Raw genomic sequence first — 14,916 nt, forward strand, 5'->3', positions numbered from 1 at the left:
CAAAGTCAGAGATCTTACAGCATCATGGTCCATGAATTTTGACCCTTTTTTTAAATAATGTCTGTCTCCTAGCAACAGGCTCAAGAGCTCTGTTCCTGTCCCTAGCCTTGGGCTTATCTGCTTTCACCATGTCCTCTCAAACAATGGGTTGAGGCAGGGCTAATGTGCCTTTCACTCTTAAGGCAGTTTACCATGAAGGCAATTTTTTTTTTTTTTTTTTTTTTTTTTTAGCAGCAAGTGAACCATAGGAGGTGTTGGAGCAGCCTGGGCCATTAGCCTCACTCCACATTCCTGGTTTCTTCAATCCCAATTGCCTCTCGGTTTCCCACCTAACTACCTTTACTTATACTAACTTTAGCTTTGGGAAGGTCATATCTGACTCAGCCCTCTTAGAGTGCTGGCCACGGTCTCTTAACAAGGCTCTATCACCTTCCCTTTCTGCTTTCAGATATCCTGCTTGTATTGAAAGAGCAACTCACTCTGATTTCTTTTTTTTGAAGCTGAATCCCAAAGTGACAGTTTAACCAGACTTTTTTGCAATCCCCTAACCTGAATGTGGGGAGGGTGAGTCCTTATTGTACCTCAGCGCACCTAAATTCAGCCACTTCCATATAGGGCTGTCACTCATAATATCCCACTCCTAGTCCTGACTTACATATTGGTTAAGACCCTTTTGGTTGTAAGAGAAAGAAAAACAATTCAAACTAGCTTAAAAAAACAAACAAAACCCAGAGAAGGTATTGGCCCATGTTCAGTAAGTACAAGGTGGTAGCGGCAGCCTGAAGTGAGCGAGGCTAAGTCCGGAAGTCCAACTAACAGGATTAGGAGTCTGTATTTTTTCTCGGTCTCTTGGCTCATTTTGTCCTTGGTGTCCACTGTATTCCCCAGCAGACTCTTCGTGTGGTTGAAAGATGGTCACCTGTAGTTCTTGGTTTATGTTGTTCTCCTAGTTGGTATTCTAGCAAATACAGAATGCCTCATCCTAACAAATCTATTAGAATGGCCTGGCTCAGCTTGGCCACATGCCCATTCCTGAATGAACCACTCTGGCTAGGGTCTGGGGTTCTCTGATTGACCAGGTTGGGGCCATGGGCCTGAATCTGAAATTTAGCACCACTTGAACAACAAGGAGACAATGAACAGAAGGATAGTTTCTTGAAGAGATTCTAGGCAGATGAAAACAAAGGTCTTCTAATGGGGGTGTTCTGAATCATCTACATGGTTTCATTGTCCAAGACCATTGGAAGATCTTGACATTTGCCCGAATAATAGTTTTTAGTTCACTTTTAGTGCAGACATTTGTATATATATTCAAAATCAAATTGTCACTGAGTGGTTCCCCGAAATGAAAGTGTTTATCTTTTAATGTCATGACTCTCAAACTAGATTTTGAGAGCATTATGAATTTTGGGAGTACATATACACTTTTGTTTATTTTAATGGGGATTAATTCATACATTATTCACATTTGGAAGACACTTTACACTCTCTCAATGTTGTATGATATAGTGTTATATGGGAACATATGGTTCCCAATGTTTCCAAATAAGATTTCTTGTTGACAGCCCCACAATTTGTGGATATCTCACAAAATAGTAATTGTACTTATAGTACCTTAGGAAAAATACATATGACAACAATTACTATGCAGTCAGTAGTCTATTAAGCACAATAGCATTGGTAATACTTTTTCTTTTTGTTAATCCTCACTTGAGGATATTTTCCTATTGATTTTAGAGAGAGCAGAACATAGGGGAAGAGACACAGAGAGAGAAACATTGATGTGAGAGAGACACATTGATTGGTTGCCTCCCACATTGCCCCCATGAGAGATTCAGCCTGCAACTGAGGCAGGTTGCCTGCCACGTGCCCTTGACTGGAATCTACTAGTAACCCAGGACCTTTTAGTCCGAGGGCTGACGCTCTATCTACTGAGCCAAAGGGCAGCATTGGTAATACTTGAAAAATAACAGTATACATGGCAGCTGGACCTATAGTTTGATTAGTCTATAGAAAATGCTTGGGCACCTGTGGATTGTTTTGGGCTGCTCATGAGATGGTACTTAAGAGAAATGGGCTAGTAAGTCAGGGACTGCTGGAATAGTGAGTGATGAAAAAAGGGGTTCAATCCCAGCTTTACAACTTGTGAGCTGTTTGACCTTCGGTGAGTTATTTAACCTCTCTTTAACTATTTCATTTTGTTAGATGGGAACTGGCAATAATAACACCTCTCCTCCTCATGGTTGCTGTGAGAATTAGAGATAATATAGATAAAGCACTTGACGGAGTCCTTGACACATGATTAGCACTCAATATGCGGTAGCAATTATTGTTACCACTTTATATTGTAATTATCTATTTACTGTAAGTCTCCTTGAAGGTAGGCATTGTGTTTTGTGCCTCTTTATATTCTCAATGCCTACCAAGGTGTTGACTTATGCAGGATATGTTTACTAAGTGAATAAATAAATTATTAGAAAACTAAATGCAATCATATATCTAGTGTCTAGCCCAGTGGCTACAGCATGGTTAGTACTCCTTAAATGCACCTCTCTTCTTCTCTCTATCATCCAGGCTTAGGCCTGGTCTAGTCCAATAGATTTCAAACTTTAGTGTACTTGAGAATCCCCTGCAGGGCTTGTTAAAACAGATTGGTAGCCCCACACCAAGTTTATGATTCAGTAGGTCTGGGGTGGGACCTGGGCAGTAGTAATAAGTATTGTTTTAATGCCCTCTCTACCAAGGCTCTCAGTTATGAGGTGCAAATCAATAGCCTTACCATTGGGCTTACACAACCCAACTTGGGGCACTGTTATCTGCCTGTTGTCAGCTGGCAGCACTGTAGAAACTATCTCTAACAGAAAATAATCAACATTTCAGTAAATCTGCCCTTGTATTTCTAAATTGATTATGTAGATATCATATGTCAGTCAAGTCAGTTAATAAATTGAGATTCTTCACGGGTACATTATTATTTCTCCCAGGCCAGTGGGTGCCTGTAAGTCTCTTGGACAGTTGTTTTTGTTTTATTCAGTGTGTGTGTGTGTGTGTGTGTGTGTGTGTGTGTCTGTGTGTCTGTGTCTGTGTCTGTCTCCAATGCAGTGAACTTGTCTTGATTTGTTTCTTATAATCCATTATATAATCAAGGGATTAACTCAATGGAGTCATAAGGGTATGGAGGGGAGAAATGCTCTTTATTTTAGAAATCAACCAACTCTTTTTTTTAAAAAATTTCTTTATTGATTAAGGTATTACATATGTGTCCTTATCCCCCAATAAACCAACTCTTCTCAGTAATAAAGTCTTCCCAAGATCTTAAATCTGCAGTTGTGGGTGCATTAAAAGCAAGTTGCAATTACAATCATGTTTGTCTCTTGGTTGATGCCTGTGTCTCGTGCTTATTTTTTCCTTGTGAACCTTAATACATGCTTAATGTGAATCTTAATGATTTGATTACAATGGCATAATTACATAATTGGAATGTATTGTGCATGCTGCTGGGAAGGCTCTGGAAGGTGCTCAGTGAGTGACGTTACATAAACAGAATAATAATGATGGTGAGATTGAGAATGAGACTAATGAGAAAATGATTAGAAAAATTTGGAAGAAATGGACACTTGTGGAAATGAGCAGGTAGCATTTCTTTTGCTTTAATGATTGGGATTAATTTCACCTCTGAGAACGAGGCTTCTGAAAACCAAAGCTATTAGAAAGAGGTAGGTTCAGGTGGTATGCTTTTTTTGGAGGCCACTATGGAGATGTGGGATGAGCCCAAGCCCTACCTGTCCAGGCATAAAGCAAATCAAACTCATCAACAAGCTCTGATGCACTGCTTCTTATGATTATTAAGACAGAAACAAGCTTAGTTCTGTTTGACTCACTACTGTTCTTGCCTTGGAATGCTTTATGTAGTCCATTTGCATATCATCAGCACATTGAGAGCTCCATTAATGTGGAATAGAACCACTTTCCCCTCCCTAGTGCAATTCCACCATCTCTCCCTACTGCTACTGAAGAGGAATGGTACTTAGCCAGTCGTTTTGTGTTCCCAGTTAATGACCACCATTAATGTGTCATTTGGGCTAGAGAGACATGTCCACTGCTTAGCGCTCTTCCCATAGTAATTGGCCTGTGCAGTGGCATCCTTAACTTGATGTTTACTGCTTGTTGCTATAATCACAATGATTATTTTCTCAACTTATTTTAAAACATAAAACATATCTGCTCATGATTCAACAAACACCTACTAGTATATTTATTAAACACCTATATATAGGTGCTAACTGCTTCACGTGATGCAGAAATTAGGAGACATAGCATTTATAGTTTAGGAGTTGAAGCTTAGACAAGGCATTCTTGAAAAGTTAGATATTACAGGCTATTCATTACATGGTGGGTCAGAGAATGATTCAGAATATTTTCACTATAACCATGTACTCTTTCATCTGTCAACTTAAAAACATTTATTGAGTTCCTATTATGTGAACAGCTCAGGGGTAGAGGCAGAATACTGAGATGAACTTGTCCAAGTTCCTGCCTTCAAGGGAATGTTGGAAGGAAATCTGGCTATATCTAGTAAGAAATAAAATGGGCACACTCTGATCCAGTGTTTTCATTTATTAGTTTGTACCCCAGATGGACATTTATTCATGTGCACAGAAAATGCTATGCAGTTATGGTGATCACAGTATTGTTTGTAATGTCATAATACTTCAAACAACCTAAGTGTTCAATAGTGGAGTAACTAAATAAACTGAAGTTAAAGCCCTACAATGAAAATTACAAAGAGGTTAAGCAGAATGAGATAGATCTATCCATAGATCTTTAGGATACCCTTTTGAGTAAAATAAGTGATAAGTAATTATGTATGGTATCTTTTATGAAAAAGGTAAAGCAAAAGAAAAACAATCCTATATAATAAAGGCCCAATATGGTAAGTGTCCGGTCGACTGGTTGGCTGTTCATCCAATCAAAGCATAATATACTAATGATATGCTAAGACTGCTTAACGGCTTGCTATGACATGCACTGACCACCAGGGGACAGACACTCTGACTGGTAGGTTAGCTTGCTGCTGGGCTCTGGCTGATCAGGACTGAGCCGGGATGGGCCAGACATGCCTTGGAGCCCTCCCGTGGTTCCTCCCTGGCTGGCCAACCTCCAGCGTCTCTCCTCAGCCCAGATCGTGCACCGGTGGGGTCCCTTGGCTTGGCCTACACCCTCTTACAATCCAGGACCCCTCGGGGGATGTCGGAGAGCCAGTTTTGGCTTGATCCCACAGGCCAGGCCGAGGGACCCCACTGGTGCACGAATTCATGCACCAGGCCTCTAATATACAATAATTTTATACATTTTCTAGGGGGTATATATATGTATATAAAATACAAAACAATGAGCCCACCTGAGCATCTCAACTGAAAGGCACTTCCTCTGTGTGAGGATCCAGAGGTTTAATTGCACCACCCCTCCCTGCTTGATGAGCCTGCCTCAAACTCTGCTTTTCTTCTTAGCCTCTTCAATGAATCTTTTTAACCTGTTTGCCTTCTTTAGAAATCAATAAAGTCTTGAGTAGAAAGTTGTGCCTGATATTGGTTTTACTTGCTGCATTTCTTGTCTCTCTGGGCTTCTGGAATCATATGTCCTGGTATCTTGGTAGTTCTGAACGGCAATTTTTTATTTCCCTGTATCCATGACACCGACTAAAGTTCTATTTAGGTTCTCAGGTTTACCACTACTTCCTGCTTGACTTACAGCATCACTTAAGAGGTGGCAGGTGCCTTGAGAGAAAAAGTGGGGCAGAATATTAGGACTCATCTCAATGAATTTTCCTTCTCTCCAGGATTGTGGGCCTTTAAGTCCTAGGGCCTGATGAGTCTCTGGTGCCTTAAAACAGATTTTTTGGTCCCATTTTAAAGTTACTCTTGGCAGGAAGGTGACTGTGCTACAACAGAAACAGATGCCTCCATAAGTATCAATCTAATGTGCTTTTAAGAGAAAGTCTGAAATACTGAGCGAGGCCCAGCTCAGGGACAGTCTTGTAATTTAGGACCCAGCTGTATTCTGTGGTAGCCACAGCTGTGTTGTTAGCCAGCCATGTCCTCTTCAAAGTTAGTGTTTCTAGGCCTTTCTCAGGGGCCAGGCCTTGGCTCACGCCACTGAGGGAACTGCTTCTCTGAGAAGAGAATGTGGTTCGCATATGCTCCTACCTGAGGTTTGCACTGGAGTTCTGGGGTCTGAGTCCTTTTTTTTCTGCCTTTCAGGGCAAAGCTTGGGTACATCTTAGCAAAAAAATCTACACATTACAATAGGGGAATTCTTCTGGATTTCAAGGAATATCTCTCTAGGAGCAACACTTACCACGATTTTATTCTGTTTCTTCTATTTTTGAATGTCAGATTTTAGCTGACATCATTTCCTGAATTATAGGCATTGAATTCAATCTTTGGGCCCTTAGGTCCGTTATGTTGATTCAGACTCACTGTGTTGGACCCTCAAAGAATCACAACTATGTGGAGGGTGGGTGAATGTGAACATGGCCAGAGAAGGGCCAGTATGTAATGGGCCTGCAAACCAGTTGGTTGAGAAGATGATGCTTGGTCTACCTAGTAATGGGAGGGTGGGCGAAGTCTCTCCTAGCATGTGGTGGTAGGTACTACTGGTAAGGGTGGGAGATGAGGGGGTAGATATATACATTCCTTATTTATTTTTTCTTTTAATCCTCACCCAAGGATATTTTTCCTTTGGTTTTTAGAGAGAGTGGAAGACAGAGAAAAAGACAGAAATATCGATGTGAGAGAAACACATCGATTGGTTGCCTCCTGCATGAGCCCCGACCAGGGCCTGGGCTGAGGAGGAGCCTACAACCTAGATACGTGCCCTTGACTGAAATCAAACCCGGGACCCTTCAGTCCACAAGCTGACGCTCTATCCCCTGAGCCAAACTGGCTAAAGCGATCTACACATTCTTTATGAAATGGGGAAATTCAGAGATACACCACAGTTCACTTCACAGCTTAGGACCTCAGCTTTGTGAATGGTTTCATTTAGAATTGGGAAGGCAACCCTGGGCCTGGGAATGTCTGAGGTCAGAGATGCTGTAGGTTGAAGCTATTTTTCATCCTTAGCTCCTGAACTTCATTATCATCCTAAAAACCATCCCTGGATAACCTGTAGCTCACTCTCTGAGATAGGTTCACTTTTCTCCTAGTTGATATGCAAAGTCCATGTGAATCTGAGCATTTGACCTATTCTGACTAAATGTGAGGGATGATTGAAAAGCTGTAGTATTGAATCTCACAAGGTACTGAAAGCTCAAGGACTAAGAGGGCCTTGAGAAGAAAAACACCTTTCTCTGGGTTTGGAGCTGGTGGAGATGAGCCCTGATGGTTTCTGTGGGTGGGCTTGAATGAGTCTAAATTGAGAGAGGACTGACAAATGTTGGCCTGAGGAGAAAGGGTGTTCCTGTTTCTGAGGAAAGCCTTATTTGTAATACCTGTTTTGGAGCTCAACTACACACATCCAGTGCCCTGTCTCCTATGTCATCCAGATGAACACTATTATGTTAATAAAGTCTTCTATAATTCTAGAAGCCAGACATGCTTTTTCCTTTTTTAAAATTTGTTCCAGGATCCTAAAGACCATGACTACTGAAAAGGGGGTGCTGGCACCTACATAATAAAAGAGTAACATGCTAATCGACCATACCTTTGTGACGCCCACCAGCCAATCAGGAGTGAGTATGCAAATTAACCCAACAAAGAGGGCGTGTTAATTTGCATATGCTGGTGCCGAGGGGCCAGGAGTGGGGCAGGAAGCTTGCATCGTTGCCATGGTGATGATGCAGGCGTTCCGCACCACCCAAGCTTCTCTGGGCCTCTGGGCAGCGTGGGAAGGCAGAAAGGCTGCTCCGGGCTGGAGCAGAAAGTGGCTCTGGGCCGGAGCAGAAAGGTGGTGCCAGCAGCCAGGGGAAGGAAAGCCCATTCTTGCATGAATCTTCATGCATTGGGCTCTAGTTAATAATAACTAAGGGAGGTAAAGTACCAACATTCTATGTGCTAGGTGTGTATTAGGCACATTGTGTAAGTTGCCTATAAACAAGCCTAAGTCTTTGACATGGATGCTTTGCATCTGTACCATCTTGCCTCATGCTTGTCTTAAATATTGCCTTAAAAGAATGCTGTGTTCTGTTCTTTTCAAAACTGTGTTTCAGATACATGTGTCTGCAAAATTGTAGGCTGGCTTCTGCTGTCTTCCTGTTCCCCACTGTGCCTGGCCTGGACTGGGTACTCTGTAAGCTTTAAATGAATGTTTGATGAATGAATGGATCTCCATGGAAATAGAGCTGACAGTGACAGAGAGCTCCATCTTTCTGCCTCCCAGCTCCCTGGCCCTTCTGATCACAATTAGGTTGTGCCTGCAAAGATAAGCATACCGGAGAGGATTTCAGCCAAGTTTTTCTCAGGCACATTCTACCTGCATTGATGTTAGGAGCCACCATGGAAAAGTTTTGCTATTCATGTGAAAATCACAAACACTTAAACCAGGAAGCTAGTTAATAACAACAAAATTTGGACCTTGTCGTTTAATACTTCAGAGGCCTCCATTTCCTAATGAAGAGATTCTTAAACTTGATCATCAGATTGGGGGACAAAATGAGGTTTTTTAATAGTAGAAGCTTGTGGTTTAACCTGACTAATTGGGTCTGGGAGGGGACCAAAAAGTCTGTGTTTTAAAAAACGGTGCCTAGGAGATTCTAGTTGATTCTGATGATCAACCTGATTTGGGCCACACTGTAAAGTAAAGCTCCTCAGCATGGCAGGCAAAGACCTTTATACGTTGGGTTTCCTTGCCCACCTCTTCTGCGGCCTCTTGGTGCACATTTCAGCTTCTGCATATCCCTCTGCCCTTCTACCAATACACATGTACACACACACATGCACATAGAGACACACACTCACACAGACATATACATTCACACCCAAAGAAATTTATAGACACAACTACACACAGAGACCCACTCACACATAGACACTCACTCATACAGACACACATAGACATACAAATACAGACATACACAAAACCCAACACACACAGTGCTGTTGCTTCCCCTTGTGCCTTTGTACCCTCTATCGGATAGAATCTATCCCTTTGCTTAGGACATACTTCCCTTCTGTCAACCCAACTGTGATGGGTTTATGTGTCACTTGGCAAGGCTATAGAATCTAGTTATTTGATTAAACTATTAATCAATTACATTGTTGTTGTGAAGGTATTTTGTAGATGTGTGTGACATCTATAATCAATTGACTTTCACTAAAGTTGATTTTCCTTGATAATGAATGGGCCTCTTCCAATCAGTTGAAAGGCCTTCAGAATAAAACTAAGGTTTCCTTGAAGAAGTAGGTTTCCTTGTGGACTTGAGTTTGTGTATTAAGTTGCCACCAAATGTTCCAATTTTATTAAAGGACCTTGGAGAGTTAAAAAATTAAGTATATATAAAATATTTAATTTATCCTAATTATATTTAATTGCCATTAATAATAGTTAATAACTAACAGCTAGAATTTATTGAGTATTTACCATATGCCCAGCTTCCAATGGCACTAATTAATTTCATCTTTACACAATTCAACAGGTGAATATCCTTTTCTTCATTGTATAGATGAGAAAAACTGATGCATGTCAACCAAGGTCAGATTTATACTCAGACAATCTGACTCCAGAATCCTTGGTCTTATCTATTTAGTTATAATTTTGAACAATATACTTACTATACCTTGATTTCTTATTGCATTTTCTTTTTTCAATATCTTTGAGAGTAATTTTAACTATATTCCTTTCCAGAACAACTTTGGATAAGGTAAATTACACAAGAAAATCCATTTGCTTTACTTCTTTTAAATTCTAAGCTAAACATTAGTTAAAATAACAGTGATGTATGGTCCTAATGCTTCTATTTTTGAAAATTGCTCTAAAACTTTTGCATAATCTTGTATTTAGAAACTTGCTCTTATTTTGCCCTGTTTCAATTTTCATAATTTATTGGAAAGTGCATGTTATATTGGCTTTTTGCTCTATACATTTTTGTAGTAATATTTGGCTGAAAGCAATATAATTCTGGCCTGACCTTATTAATTCATATTTGGTGCCCCCAAGTGTGAGAGACTCCAATGGAAATGTATAGGCCTATACAGATTAACACAGTATCCAGCCCAAAGACCAAGAGTGAGATCCATACCCCGAGGTGACTTGGCACGTAAGACCCAGAAGAAGAAGCAACAAACATCCCAGATATTGATGTCCCTCTAGGTTCCAAAGCCACTCCAAATGAGCTCAGTGCCCAGGAAGTGGAACTCACATGTAGGCCACCTCTCTGCTTCTCTCCCCATTTAGGGTGAGACAGTGTTCTGAGGTGTTCCCTGCATCAGTCTCCCAGCCTGGCCTTATTCTAGTTGGTCTTTGCAAGTTTGTCATCCTTGGTACTCCAACTTGGGGTATGGGGCATCATCCCAAATGTGCCCCCAGACTTAGGCTACAAAGGGGCCTGAGCATACAACTGGGTTTGACTCCTGGCTCTGAGACTAGATGGTTTGCAGTGCGGGGTGGGTTTCTCAATCTTGTTGAGTCTTAGTTTCTACATTTGTAAAAACAGAGCTAATGTTCACTTGCTGGGATGTTAGGTTTAATTAGATTAGTGCTGTGTTACATCTGCGCTCCAACAAGCAGTAGAGAGAAGCACAGAGGGTGGGTGTCTCATTCAGCCTTTGGAGGGTATCAGAAAGGTCTTCCTGGAGGAAATGATACCTAACCAGAGTCTTAAAAATAACAAATATAATTAGCCTGGTCAAAAATGTGTGTATGTGGTTGGAAAGGGGATGGTACAGCCTGAGATGAGGAAAGCCTGGATGCAAAATGACGTTTACACAAGAAATCTGTGCCTAGGTCTGTGGGCTAGAGGATAAGAAGTGTGAGGCAAAGAATGATGAGGGATTGGACTAGAGAAGTACCCAGGACTCTGAAAAACAAGAGTAAGTAGAAAGGTTGGAAACCCTCACGAATTAAATTTTTGTTTGGATAAAGGTGAATTTACTATTGATTTAGAATTTTTGAATATCAGTGTTAGAGGGACCTTAGAGATGAACTTATCTTGCAAATAGAAAAACCGAAACCCAAGTGGTCCACGTGTGAGGATGACAGAGTTAATTAGTGGCAGACCACGAACACAGCCTTTTGCCTCCTCATAGGCTGGTCTTGCCATGTTCATACTCCCCCTCCCTTCCTCACTCAGGGTCTCTACCACTTGGGACATTCCCATCTCTGCTGTTGTCTGTGTAGTTTGTTGACAGCTCTGACAGCCCATATCATGTATTCCTCTTTTATTTTTGTTTCTCTTGTTTTCTGTTTATCAAAGTAACACTTGGTCTTGGTTTTAGGAATGAAACAGTGCCACGATGTGTTACCAAAATACAGCAGTGGAAGCCTCCCTAGGCCAGTCTTCTTACGGCATAAATGGGCTGTTAGCCTAGTGATATGTCTTCCTCCCAGGCAAGGGATATGAGGGGGGAAGTTGGCGAGTGGAAGATAGCACTAGGGTGCAGTCCCTGGGGTCAGACTTCTTGAGTTTGAATGCTGATCTGCCACTTTCTTAGTCATGTGACCTTGGGTGAGTTTCCAGTGACTCACTCTCTGTGTTCACTGTGTTGTGTAAGATGCTACAAGGGATACAGAGAGGGCTCTAGGACAACCCTGGCCCTCAAGGAGCTCTCGACCACAGGGAGAGGGAACTAGCAGACAAACTTGAAGTCCCTAACAAGTAGTGAGAAGACTTGTACCTCCACCGGGAGTCAGATGAACCAGGATCCAAGTTCTAGCACTGTCAACTTCTCTGAGCCTCACTGTTCCTCCTGAAAGGTGATAATAAATACCTCTTTCACGGAATCATTATGGGGATTAAATGAGATTAATGGATAAAAGGAGGAGGAGGTAAGGAATCCATCACGGCACTGTGGAACAAGAACAGGACCTATCCTTAGACAGATTTTGAAAAATTCCTGGAAGATAGAAAGCAGATGGGATAAGATTGCTGAAACATAAGGGCAGAAAAAAGCCATAGCCTATAACACAGACAATGGAAAACTACCGTGGAAGTAATAGAAATTCCAGAAATATTTTAAGCTCAGACTCAACAAACAGACCAGGAGGGGCTTTGGGCCAACCATCAGGTTAATTAATAAAGCTTAGTATTTGGAACAGCGGAGCCCACCAGGCCCTTTCCCTCCCCACATCAACGGAGCAGACAGCATGGATAGTTTATACCCAGGATGAAACTTCCAGAAGGGGAGAAACCCAGAGAGCTCAGAACACAGCAAGAAGTAACCCCAGACAATTAGAAAGAAAGAAAAAAGAAAGAAGGAAAGAAAGACAGAAAGAAAAGAAAGTGGGAAAGAAAAAGAGCAAGGCTGATTTTTGCATTTGCCCCCAGAATAAACTCTGAGAAGAGCTGTCTGAAGCAGGAGGAATCCTGACTCAGGAATCTCAGATGGGCAGTTGGATCAGAGAGGGAGAGAAATGACTCCAGATGACTTACCCTACTGGAGGAGAGAGACCCCACCCTTCTCAGAAGGCAAGGGAGCTACTAGCTTGCTATTCCTGCCCTCCACCCTGTCCTCGCTGCCTCTGGCCCCCCAATCACCCAAGGCAGCTGGAATCAGCACTTACATACTCAGGCAAAAAGGAGTTTCAAATTCAAGTGCAAACAATAGTTTAGAATATCCAAACATTTAAGGAAAACAAACATCATTTAAAAAAAAAAAAAAGAACCAAAGTCAACAAATAAAATAGCTAATGCATTTGGGAGGGAAGAAATAACTTTAAATATTCAGACATGAGGAGCTGGTACACCATTAATTAAGAATAAGTGGTATAAAAAATTTATTAGGATTCTATAATCACCAACTATTTTTAAAAATTTTTTCCCCATTTTTTAAAATTAAGGTATTACATGTGTACATATCTTCCCATTGCCCCCCCACCCCCACCCCACTCCCATACATGCCCTCAACCCCCAGTGTCTTATGTCCATTGGTGTGCTTATACGCATGCATGCATACAAGTCCTTTGGTTGATCTCTTATCTCCCCCACCTCTCCCTAACCTTCCTGCTGTAATTTGACAGTCTGTTTGATGCTTTACTGCCTCTGTATCTATCTTTTTGTTCATCAGTTTATAATGTTCTTTATTATCCAAAAATGAGTGATATCATGTGGTATTTTCCTTTCATTGACTGGCTTATTTCACTTAGCATAATGCTCTCCAGTTCCATCCAGGTTGTTGCAAATGGTAAGAATTCCTTCTTTTTTATGGCAGCATAGTATTCCATTGTGTAGACGTACCATAGTTTTCTGATCTAGTCATCTGCTGACGGGCACCTAGGCTGTTTCCAAATCTTAGCTATTGTAAATTGTGCTGCTATGAACATAGGGGTGCATATATCCTTTCTGATTGGTGTTTTTAGTTTCTTAGGATATATTCCTAGGAGTGGGATTACTGGGTCAAATGGGAGTTCCATTTTTAGTTTTTTGAGGAAACTCCATACTGTTCTCCACAGTGGCTGCACCAGTCTGCATTCCCACCAGCAGTGCACGAGGGTTCCTTTTTCTCCGCATCCTCGCCAACACTTGTCATTTGTTGATTTGTTGATGATAGCCATTCTGACAGTGTGAGATGGTACCGGATTGTCGTTTTGATTTGCATCTCTCGGGTAATTAGTGACTTTGAGCATGTTTTCATATATCTCTTGGCCTTCCTTCTGTCTTCTTTCAAAAAGATTCTATTTAGGTCCATTGCCCATTTTTTTAATTGGATCATTTATTTTCCTTTTATTAAGTTGTATAAGTTCCCTGTAGATGTTGGAGATTAAACCTTTATCAGTGATAACATTTGCAAATATGTTCTCCCATACAGTGGGATTTCTTGTTGTTTTGTTGATGGTTTCTTTTGCTGTGCAAAAGCTTTTTATTTTGATGTAGTCCCATTTGTTTATTTTCTCTTTGGCTTCCATTGCCCTAGGAGTGGTATCAGTGAAGAAATTGCTTCAGCATATGTCTGAGATTTTTCTGGCTGTGGATTCCTCTAGTATTTATATGGTTTCCCATCTTATGTTTAAGTCCTTGATCCATTTTGAGTTTATTTTTGTGTATGGTGTAAGTTGGTGGTCTAGTTTCATTTTTTGCATGTATCTGTCCAATTTTCCCAACACCATTTATTGAAGAGACTGTCTTGGCTCCATTGTATGTTCATGCCTCCTTTGTCAAGTATTAATTCAGCATAGTGGTTTGGGTTGATATCTGGGTTCTCTATTCTATTCCGTTGGTGTATATGTCTGTTCTTGTGCCAGTACTAGGCTGTTTTGAGAACAGTGGCTTTGTAATACAGCTTGAAATCTGGTATTGAGATCCCACCTACTTTGTTCTTCTCTCTCAGCATTGCTGTGGCTATTCGGGGTCCTTTTTCATTCCAGATGAATTTTTGGAGAGTTCTTTCTAGGTCTGTGAAATATGCTGTTGGTATTTTAATGGGGAGTGCATTGAATCTATAGATTACTTTGGGTAGTACAGACATTTTAATGATGTTGATTCTCCCAATCCATGAACACGGTATGCTCTTCCATCTGTTTACGTCTTCCTCTATCTCTTTTTTCAATGTCTTGTAGTTTTCTGAGTAGAGGTCTTTTACCTCCTTAGTTAAGTTTATTCCTAGGTATCTTAATTTTTTTGGTGTGATGGTAAATAGATTGTTTTCTTAGTCTCTCTTTCTGTAAGTTCACTGTTGCTGTATAGAAATGCCATAGATTTCTTGGTGTTAATTTTGTATCCTGCTACATTGCCGAATTAATTTATTAAGTCTGTTAGTGTTTGAT

The sequence above is a fragment of the Plecotus auritus genome, assembly GCF_963455305.1.
Source record: "Plecotus auritus genome assembly, chromosome: 6".
In the NCBI taxonomy this organism is placed as follows: Eukaryota; Metazoa; Chordata; class Mammalia; order Chiroptera; family Vespertilionidae; genus Plecotus; species Plecotus auritus.